Source organism: Rhinolophus sinicus, linkage group LG09 (genome assembly GCF_036562045.2).
Source record: "Rhinolophus sinicus isolate RSC01 linkage group LG09, ASM3656204v1, whole genome shotgun sequence".
In the NCBI taxonomy this organism is placed as follows: domain Eukaryota; kingdom Metazoa; phylum Chordata; class Mammalia; order Chiroptera; family Rhinolophidae; genus Rhinolophus; species Rhinolophus sinicus.
In genome coordinates this window covers 33,585,651-33,595,293 of record NC_133758.1, presented here as the reverse complement: position 1 = coordinate 33,595,293, position 9,643 = coordinate 33,585,651, and the positions used below count along the sequence as shown (strand labels likewise).

General features: G+C 40.1%; 1 pseudogene; it reads left to right on the top strand.

Moving 5' to 3' along the window:
* Nucleotides 1-964: 964 nt before the first annotated feature.
* Nucleotides 965-3,484, top strand: LOC109452309 (magnesium transporter MRS2 homolog, mitochondrial; annotated as a pseudogene).
* The last annotated feature ends 6,159 nt before the right edge of the window (nucleotides 3,485-9,643 follow it).

The following is a 9,643-nucleotide window of genomic DNA, read 5'->3' as shown; positions in this document are numbered from 1 at the left end:
GATGATCTCTCTTACACATCTCAGATCTGGGAGCTGGCTGTTGGTTGTACTTCCCTCTCTACCTGTGGTCTCCTATAATTTGGCATTTTAACCCAAGTTTCTTTGCATGGTACAAGAAGCATTCCAAAAGGGCAAAGGAAGAAGTTGCAAGGTCATTTAAGGCCTAAGATTTGGAACAGAAGGTTTCCTTTGGCACTTAGTCAAAATAAGTTATAAGGCCAACCGTGATTTAAGAGCACAGGAAAATAAACTCCACCTTTTGATGGAATAAGCTACAAAATACTGTGGATTCCATGTATCACAACTCACATATCTGCATGGCTCAGTCCCTTCATATGTGTGTTCAGATATCACCTTATCAGTGAGGCCTCCCATGAGGACATGTAAAGTAACTACCCTACACTCATCTTGGCACTTACTATCCCACGCTTTATTTTAGCACATATTACACTACCTGACACAGCATATTTATACTTATTTATCATCTGTTTCCTTCCCACTATAGTATAAGCTCTATGAAGGTAGAAACATTTTCTGTTTCGCTCACTACTATACCCCTGGCACCTTGAACACTGCTTTGTATACAGTAGGCACTCAATCAATATCTGTTGAATAAATTAGCTTATTAAAATGAGCGTGTACCATAAAATAATAAAGAATCCAAAATAACTAAAAAAGGATAATACAAATTTTATGCATTGAAATGTTAGTGGCTTTATATGTTCTTCTTTGGTTTATTCTGCAATTTTGAACTAAACATCTTATGTTTCGGTGTGTCCATCAATAAAGATTTTATCCACGAAAAAAAATATATATATATAGCTTCCAAAAATACTGATCTGCTCAGACTTCCCTGAACTCTGTACCCATGCACACATCATTTAGTCCCCAAATTCTTTAGGGATGAAGTGATCTTGGCCTAAACCCCATTTCCATGACCTGGAATAGTCGAAAATCCCCCCTCATGCGTCCTGTGACTTCCCATGCATACTTCCTCATGGTTGGAGCTGCCATATTGAGATACACAGGCTGTGCACTGCGGGAGATTGTCCAACCAGGGAGGTGAGTGGGGACTGCAACCACCAGAGCTCTGCCCTCAAAGCGGTAAGCCCTGCTGGGGGAGGATGGAGAGGATATCCCTAATTGCCTTGGGGATCCAATGCCTCTTTTTTGCACAAAGCAACCACCCAGTCCCAAAGAGGTATCTTTTAAAACACTGTACAAAAATGATGTAACATCAGCAATGGTCTTGGTGGTTCTTTGTGTCTGTCCTCCTGCCCCTGGTCCTGTGGTTTCAGAACTTCCCCAAGACTGGTATCCACAAATAATTCCCAAACATCAAGCATCTCTTACGTGTAGGGATATTACTAAAGATTGGGGGTAGTATTAAGGAAAGATTACATCACACACTACACAATTTCACCATCATGTTCAGTTTTTCCCCTTATGTTCCCCTCTCCTTTCCAAAATTCCAAAATCCTTATACAGGACTCTCCTGGTGACGTAAGCCATTCCCATCAACCCTCTCTGAGCACTATATTCTGCAGAATAAATTTTTTTTCACTATGTTAAGTCTCTGAGCCTTTGAACATGCTGGCACCCTATGTTTGGAATCACTTTCTCCCCTGGTCCACCTGGTAAACTCTTATTCAGCTGTCCAACCCTATTTCAAAGTGAAAGAAATCGGGTTATTACAAACTGAAGACTAGAAGCGCGGTGCTCCCGGCGCTGGGCGCGCGCGGCGGCGGCGGCGGGGGGAGGGAAGGGTGTCCCGCGGTGCGGCTGATCCGCCAGTGTCCCGCAAGACCACTGGGGTGTCGCTGCTGTCTCCGTCTCGCTCCAGCGCCCTGGAAGCCCGCGGAGCCCGCCCCGAGGCTCCTGCCAGGCGTGCGGTGGGGCTGCCCGGTGCAGCCAGTGCGCGCTGGCCTGGGGCCTGACGTGTCGCGAGGCTGAACTACTGGGAGGAAGCCGGTCGCGCCGCTGTGCAGACCCGGCAGGGTCCGCCTGGCAAGTGAAATGCGCCGGTTTAGAACTTCTGATGACTCTCAAGCCACAAGCCACTTTAGCCAGTGTAGCCCCAGTCCAGTGTAGCCCCAGCGTTTACTGTGACAAATTTGACAAAGAAGAAACTGTCACTTCTTTTTGTTTTTTTATTGGGGAATATTGGGGAACAGTGTGTTTCTCCAGGACCCATCAGCTCCAAGTTGTTGTGGTTCAATTTAGTTGTGAAGGGCGCAGCTCAGCTCCAAGTCCAGTGCTGTTTTCAATCTTTAGTTGCAGGGGGCGCAGCCCACCATCCCATGCAGGAATTGAACTGGCAACCTGGTTGTTGAGAGCTCGTGCTCTAACCAACTGAGTCATCCAGCTGCCCCACTGTTACTTCTTTTGAAAGGAGGAAAACTGACATATCAAGAAGTAGAACTTCAAGCCAGAGATTCGAGGTTTCAGCATTTAAGGAGCATCACTAGTAGAAGCAACAGGATTATCATGAGAATGGAGTGTTTGAAAGCTGTGATAATTCCAGTGTCTTCTGATATTATTATAGATTATCATAATTTGAATCTAGAACAATGGCTGTTGCAGGAACTCCCTTCACAGTTGGTTGGAGAGGGTCAACTTGTAATGTACCTTTTACCTTTTGAGTTTAGAGCTGCAGTATTAAATCAACAATCTTCAGGGCCAAATGAGCATTTTGCAGCCACTGATTCTTAACATATTGGATCCCAAACACTCTTCTGTAGACAGAAACAAACTGCACATCTTAGTACAAAATGGCAAAAGTCTATCAGAGTTAGAAACAGTTAAAATTTTCAGAGTTGATTTTGGGGATCTTGGATGAAGAAGAGCTGCTGGAGGAGCTCTGTCTAACCAAATGGAGTGACAACCCACACAATTTTGAAAAGAGAGAGGCACTGGAATTGACCATACAGAAGAGATGGAGCTGCTGCTGGAAAAGCGCTATGGATTACCTGAGGACCTTTCCAGTGCAGCTGGGGAACTTAGAGTACCGATCGATGGTTCACAAAGTATTACATTCCTCAACCTGGACAACCACCCCGTGTGACGATGAGGTTGAACCTACAGATGACCATGGGAACCTTCTCTCTTTCACTCTTTGGACTACAGGGGGTTGCTTTTGGAATGAACATGGAATCTTACCTTGAAGAGCACCATAAAATGGTTTTGGCTGATTACAGGAATTATGCTTATGGGAAGTGGCCTAATCTGGAGGCATTTGCTGTCTCCCCTTGGACAACAGCTAGAAGTTCCTTTGTCTCCTATGATGGCCTCTTTACCTAAAGACATCTCAGGCAGAGATAAGGATGGAACTGAAACACAGCTTCAGGCTGGATGGACTTGGATCAAGCAGGAGTGTCCTAACAAACCATTAGTAACAACTTGGTGAAAACTGAATTTTTTATGGTAGTTACAGGAAGCTTCTGATACTGTTTATTATTTTCTTTTATAGAGACAGAGACTTGAAAAAAAATCACTGATATTTAAATTATGTTGACGGATGATGAAACTATTATGGCAGTCACAATACTAAAACTTAATTGCATTTTCAGAATTCTAAGTAAAGAACCAAATTACTTGCTTTTTAAAAAATCAAAATTCTATTTTCTACTAACTTAAAGAGCTGTTTTTATAGACATGTTATGAGACATGGAGAGATTAACACAAGAATAAATTATTATATAGATTTTATTTTATACATATTAAGAAAATGCACTTTCATGCCAACTGAAGTCTGACAAACCCAGTTATGAGATCAGGTAGCCATAGTTCTTAGGACAGAGAATCATGTTCTTGCAAATTTCCTTACTCTCAGGTGACTGAAAAGCTAGCAAAATACGTTATTATCCTTCAAACAAACTCTGGAAGTTAGTGCTTTGAATCAATCTTTGACATAGCCTTATTTTCTTATATTTGCCCCCTTTTCATAGAATGTGAATAAAAAGAAGGAAATTATAATTTAACATCAGCTTTACATGGATTCCAATTAATCTTCCAATTAATCAAGACTTCACTTTCTTGACCCGTGAAACTGTTTTTCTTTGCTTGGCTATAAACAAAGCCTTTGGAAGAAGAGCCGAAAGAACATGTTTCCATTCTGTTACTGTTTTATAGATGTTTTGGTCATTCCCTGATTTTTAGAGTAAATGGTTGTGTCACTCCAACTAACCCCCAAAAAGGAAAATATGTGTAGCCCAGTTACTCTGTATGCCTGCCCTCAGAGGCTGGCAGATGGGCTTCGTAAGGCAGGAGGACAATAAACCCTAGTTCTGTGATCCCTTTTTGTCTTCACAAGAGATTTGGGTTCAAAACAAATGACTGATATCTGTAAGTCTCAAAGCTGCTATCCTCCTTCACATCTGAATTATCTTTTTTATATTATCTGGAGGTTAAAGGAAGTTATGCAATAGGACATTACAGTTATACTTGCCTCTAAAAGTAGCGTGCATAGAAGATTCCAGAATGCCTAGAGCAGCCCTTGTACTACAAAGGTAGTCATGATAAGAGCATAAATACGCATACCCTGATGATGTGGGGGGCACCTGATACCATAATATGATGTCATATGAGGAAGCTCAGGGGTCCATTTACCAAGTGGTTTGGTGATAGGAATAAAAAATGCTATTCTACTAGCTGATTTGAAAGAAAACAGATGAAGTTACAAGTGAAGTTTTCCCTACTTCTATGTGTGGTTGCGAGAAGCCATTATAGGGAAGCTGGCACAGCACAGATTGGGCTTGTCTTAGAGCTCTGAGTGGCCCATGTGGCAACTTATCATGGGTGAGGAACATGTTTTATTGTGTGGTTGTTGGGATGTGACTATACAGCTCTCTCTGGCATTGTAAATCTGATAATACTTAGATTTCACAGAGCACTCTTCTTTGGCAAACCTCAAAGCACTCTGTTGCTGTTTTTGGTTCTTATCTCTGTAAGATAGGTAATAAATACTACTTAACTGTGACATAAAGCATTGGGAACCCAGAGGGCAAAGTTTGATTTGACTATAATCATGCATAGGATAGAGTTTTGGTCTTTTTTCCTTCTGATGTTCGTTTGTGGGCTTGGGTAAAATAACTTTTATTTTGATGAGTCAGGTCTCATCAATAAAAGGGAAATTAAATGTTAACTACCTCACAAGTCTGATAAAGGGACGGTTTATAAAATTTTCGAAGGTGGTTAGATCAAATCTGATTTCAAAATGTCAACTAGCTCTATTTTGGTGATAGCAGGATGCTTCTTATATTAAGCTTCTGTTAAATAATAAAACATAGCCTATGTCAAAAAGATACAAAGTTCAGCCATTCTAATTTTTAAATTAAAATGGTAGACTGAGCACATAAACTATTCTTTGAAGGTAAGGTGATAGACCACCAAGCACTCAGTTGTATAAGTAAGCAAGCAATCATATCTCCTGTATAACATGTACAAGTGCAAGAACTCTTAACAGACTCTCTTTGTCTTTGGAAAACCTCTAAGAAAAGGTGCAGAATGGATGTCATTTTAAGATGCTATTAACAGTTACTTTATTCTTGATAAACAGACTGTGATAACCACTTAACAATGTCACTAAAAAGCTGTTTACTTTGGTGAGTTATTCCAAGAGTTATACACAGCTTTGTTTTTGGAATTGCACCATTAAACTTTGTATTTGCTTCACTTTAATAATACCTTTGGAGGTGGTCTAATGGATGGTGCATGGAGCAGGGAACTCAGAGACCTGAGTTTATTCCCAAACTCACTTCCAAACATATTTAGTCTGATAAGTCTGTCATACAGTGGCATCAAAAAATTCTGATCTTTTAGCCTTGAAGAAAGTTGTTACATAGATAGATAATAGAAAGACAAAAATTGCAAACATATGTAAATGTGTTCTGATATCTTGAAATAAAGGTAATTTTGAGTTAAAAAAAAAAGTGAAGACTATACAATGTCCCTCAGAATTCACCAGTCATCATCTATCTCTGACATATTAGCTTTGTTCTCTTCTATCTCTCCCCAACTCAATTATAACTCTTTGAGAACAGAGCCCTGACTGGTTGTTCTCACCTCCCTGTATTTAGCTCATGCTCAAATGTTTGTTTCCTAAGTATTTTTCTCATAACCAAATATCCTAGAAGGATTATCATAATTTAAGTTTAAACTCCTGCCATTTTCCAAAAAGCAGTAACATTAAAAGTCTAACAAGTTCCACTCCCATCATTTCTTCTGATGATGTAGGCACGGGTTATAACTTTTTCTTATTTACCATTGGATTTCTACAACTGTTTGTGATTGCCGTTGTTTTTTGCACCTTTATTGGTAGTTCTTTACTTTTGCTTTCCTCACATTATCTTTCAGGAAGATTACTTTCACTTCCTTCTTCCTAATTCCCTTCCTAGTGGTCACATTTACACACATTGTCCTGTTTTAAGGGCTTTTGGTGGTGTTATGGTCCATCTGAATTTATTTTTTTTTTTCTATTTTTGGTTCCTTTCCAATTCCAACAATGCCATTAAGCAAAGAAAAGTGTGTTAATGAGAAAATTTTATCTTGACATGCTCAAAATACAGTTATTTTCTTGCAGGCTTAAATTATGACCAATGAGCTTAACCCAGAAAACATATGAAAAGAACTTTTTCTTTTATTTCCTCCATATAGGCTGCAGCCTTTTATTTTTTATTTATTAACAAAAAAGTGCATTTTCCCATGCATGTTTAGTTCTCACCAGTTTCTTTCAAAACTGATTTTCTTACCTAATATAAAAACAACTCAAATGAAAAATATGACTTGCTAAATTTTAAGTTTATCACTGAGCATGGATCTTAAGTGCTTTATACACCTCATTGTGTAAAGCTTCATAACAACATTATGAGGTAAGTTATTTGCTTCGTGTTATAGATAGAGAAACTGAGTTTCGCAAACGCAAAAGGACATGCCCCATGTTGACCAGCATGCAATCCTGTTCTGACAGAGTTTGAAGCCCCACTATCCTGTACCTGGGCCCCTTCTCTAGTCAGTCTGAGAGCGGCACCTTCTAATTAATATTTGTAAAAGGCACCTCCATGTTAGAAGTTTAATTCACTTATTTTCATAAGGGTGAAACTGAAATGTTGTTTTTCAAACAGGGATCCCAAAATCAAATCCCTGTGGTAGTGAGGCAGACAAAACAAATGAGGAAAGCAGGTGGGGTATCAAAATAAAAGAAAAATAACCGCTGACAATCTCAAGGTAATTGGTGCCTTGAAGGCGATTGTTTGGGTGTTGCCACATATCCTGTTGTTTTCCAAAGAAGCCAGAAATTCAGGTTTTCACTTAAAATTTCCCAGTTATTAAATGTTGGCAACTAAATTAGGTCTGTTTGTTTTTCTGACTGTGCAAACTAAATGTGTCTACATGGCCCACAAGCTGCCAGCCAGGACGTGACGCCAGTATAGACTGATGTTGGCCCATAAACCGTATGTCCAATATGGTAATCACTAGCCACATGTAACTATTTTAATTTTAATAATTAAAAATAAATAAAATGTAAAGTTCAGTTCTTCAGTGGCACTAGTGACATTTCTGGTGTTCAGTAGCAGCTGTGGCTTGCGGCTACTGAAAAGGACAGGGCATAGCATTTCCATCATTGCAGAAAGTTCTAGTAGACAGCACTGAACTTGAACAACAAGAAAGTCTGGGCTGTTTGTCTGTCCTCTGTCATGATCCACCGACTGGTACTGCAGTGCTAAACTTACTGCTCCCCCAGGCCCATTCTTGTCACTTCTTTTCCACTGGAACAGAGAGAGGTCGCACAGACTACCTGAGAACAAGCCAGATCCAGGGCAGCCTGGGGAGAAGGCAAAGTGTGCCTCTAGCATCTCCCACATCCTGGCTCTGGAACAACCAGTCAGGCCACCATCCCTCGCTTTCCACAGAAGCCAGGCCCTCATGTTCTCTTTACTCACTCTCAAAAACCTATTTTTAGGTCGTTCAACTATAGTAAAGTGTAAATAATGGATACTTACCTGAAGTTCCTACCCTTCCCTCAGATACTCACATTTACAAGGCATAAAATTCTCAGAGTAAAATGTTGAACTTAGAGGAGATGGTGAGGCAGGACTTTTTATTCTTATAGGAAAAAAACTATGATCATCTCCCTGGAGCATCTGAAGTCCTGTCATCTAGGCAGTCAACTCATTTCCCTCATTTTATGGCGGGCCCCACTCAGGATCTGAGTCAGTGGTTTCAAAAGCAGGTTGCTCATGAGAATTATCTATGTAGAACTGCCAACTTTAGCAAGTAAAAAGATTCCCAGTTACACTTGTGTTTCAGGTAACAATGAATAATTTTTTTTAGTATAAGTATGACCCAGATTCCATGCAATATATATTTTGTCTGGAAATCCTATACCTGTAGCCCTCTTATAAAAATACTATTTTTCTCGCCCCCCTAATTCGAATATTCATTCAGATTTAGGAGCCACTGATCATAGTTTACCTGCCTCTAGGTAGTGTTTCATTTCTTAGCCAAATCTCTGTCACCTTTAGATCTGTCTTTTTAAATGGAATCACAGTCTTCCATAATGGAATATCAAACTACACATGACTGTCACCTTCCTTATGCTATTTGATCTTTACAACAACCCTGTAAAGTGAGAAAGACAAAGAGTCTCTCCATTTTGTCAATGAGACAGAACTGAGGCTCAGAGACTTAAAGAAATCACCCAGGCAAAACTGCTAGTAAGTGGCAAACATAGGACCCAAACTCAGGTCTTCTAGGTTCCAATGTCAATGTTCATTCAGTGCTATGGGTAAAAGAGGATGAGACTAATATGAGACAGAGTGAGAGAAAAATTTGAGATGGAGAGCTTCTGAGATTTTTTTCATCAAAAGTATGACTAATTAACCAATTACCACTGTACTGACTCGTCTCTCTTAACCACCAGTCAACAATGAAGCTGAAGAGGCAGGGTTGGGACCCAGAGTTCAAACGGTCCCAACTCTCCAGGAATCTAGGGGTCTTCGGAGAGGGAGTTTCAGAGTTGGGTAATACAATCAGAATAGTCTAGAAATTGGCTTTGGGACTGGTAAGGAGAGTGAGGACAGAGAATGCCTGACAGAAACTGTTTATGCTCGAAACTGTTGTTAAACTAAGTAATGAGGTACTGTGCCTATAATTTATCTCAACTGCCTGGTTCGTACCCTGGAATTTCCTGACAGTAACATAATAAGTAGTTCTGCACGTGATCTGACCCCATGAGCTGCACTGCAGTAAACAGGGTCAGAGAAGAGTTACCATTGGAGGAGAGGAATTAGGGAGAAACCATAAACCTAGGCTCTTAGGCTCCCGAGGAGAGATGACTACCCCATCCCAACTGAATGCCAAGAGGTGATGGCAGAGCTCATTTCCTTAAGTTCTTTGCTGTTGGGAGCAATTCTTTGAAGATACCCCAAGTCTTCACATACCCACAGCTCCATAGGACAGTACTGTGCTACCAGAAGAGATTCATTCAATTGTAAGAAATACAGTGAATAATGTGACGTTCCAAAAGAATTAGAGAAGTTGTAGCACCATCTATCCATTTTGGTACATGTCTCATGTTTAATCTTTTCTATGAACTAGTAATATACTGAATCTTAAAACATCCCTGAACATTGACACTTGATTA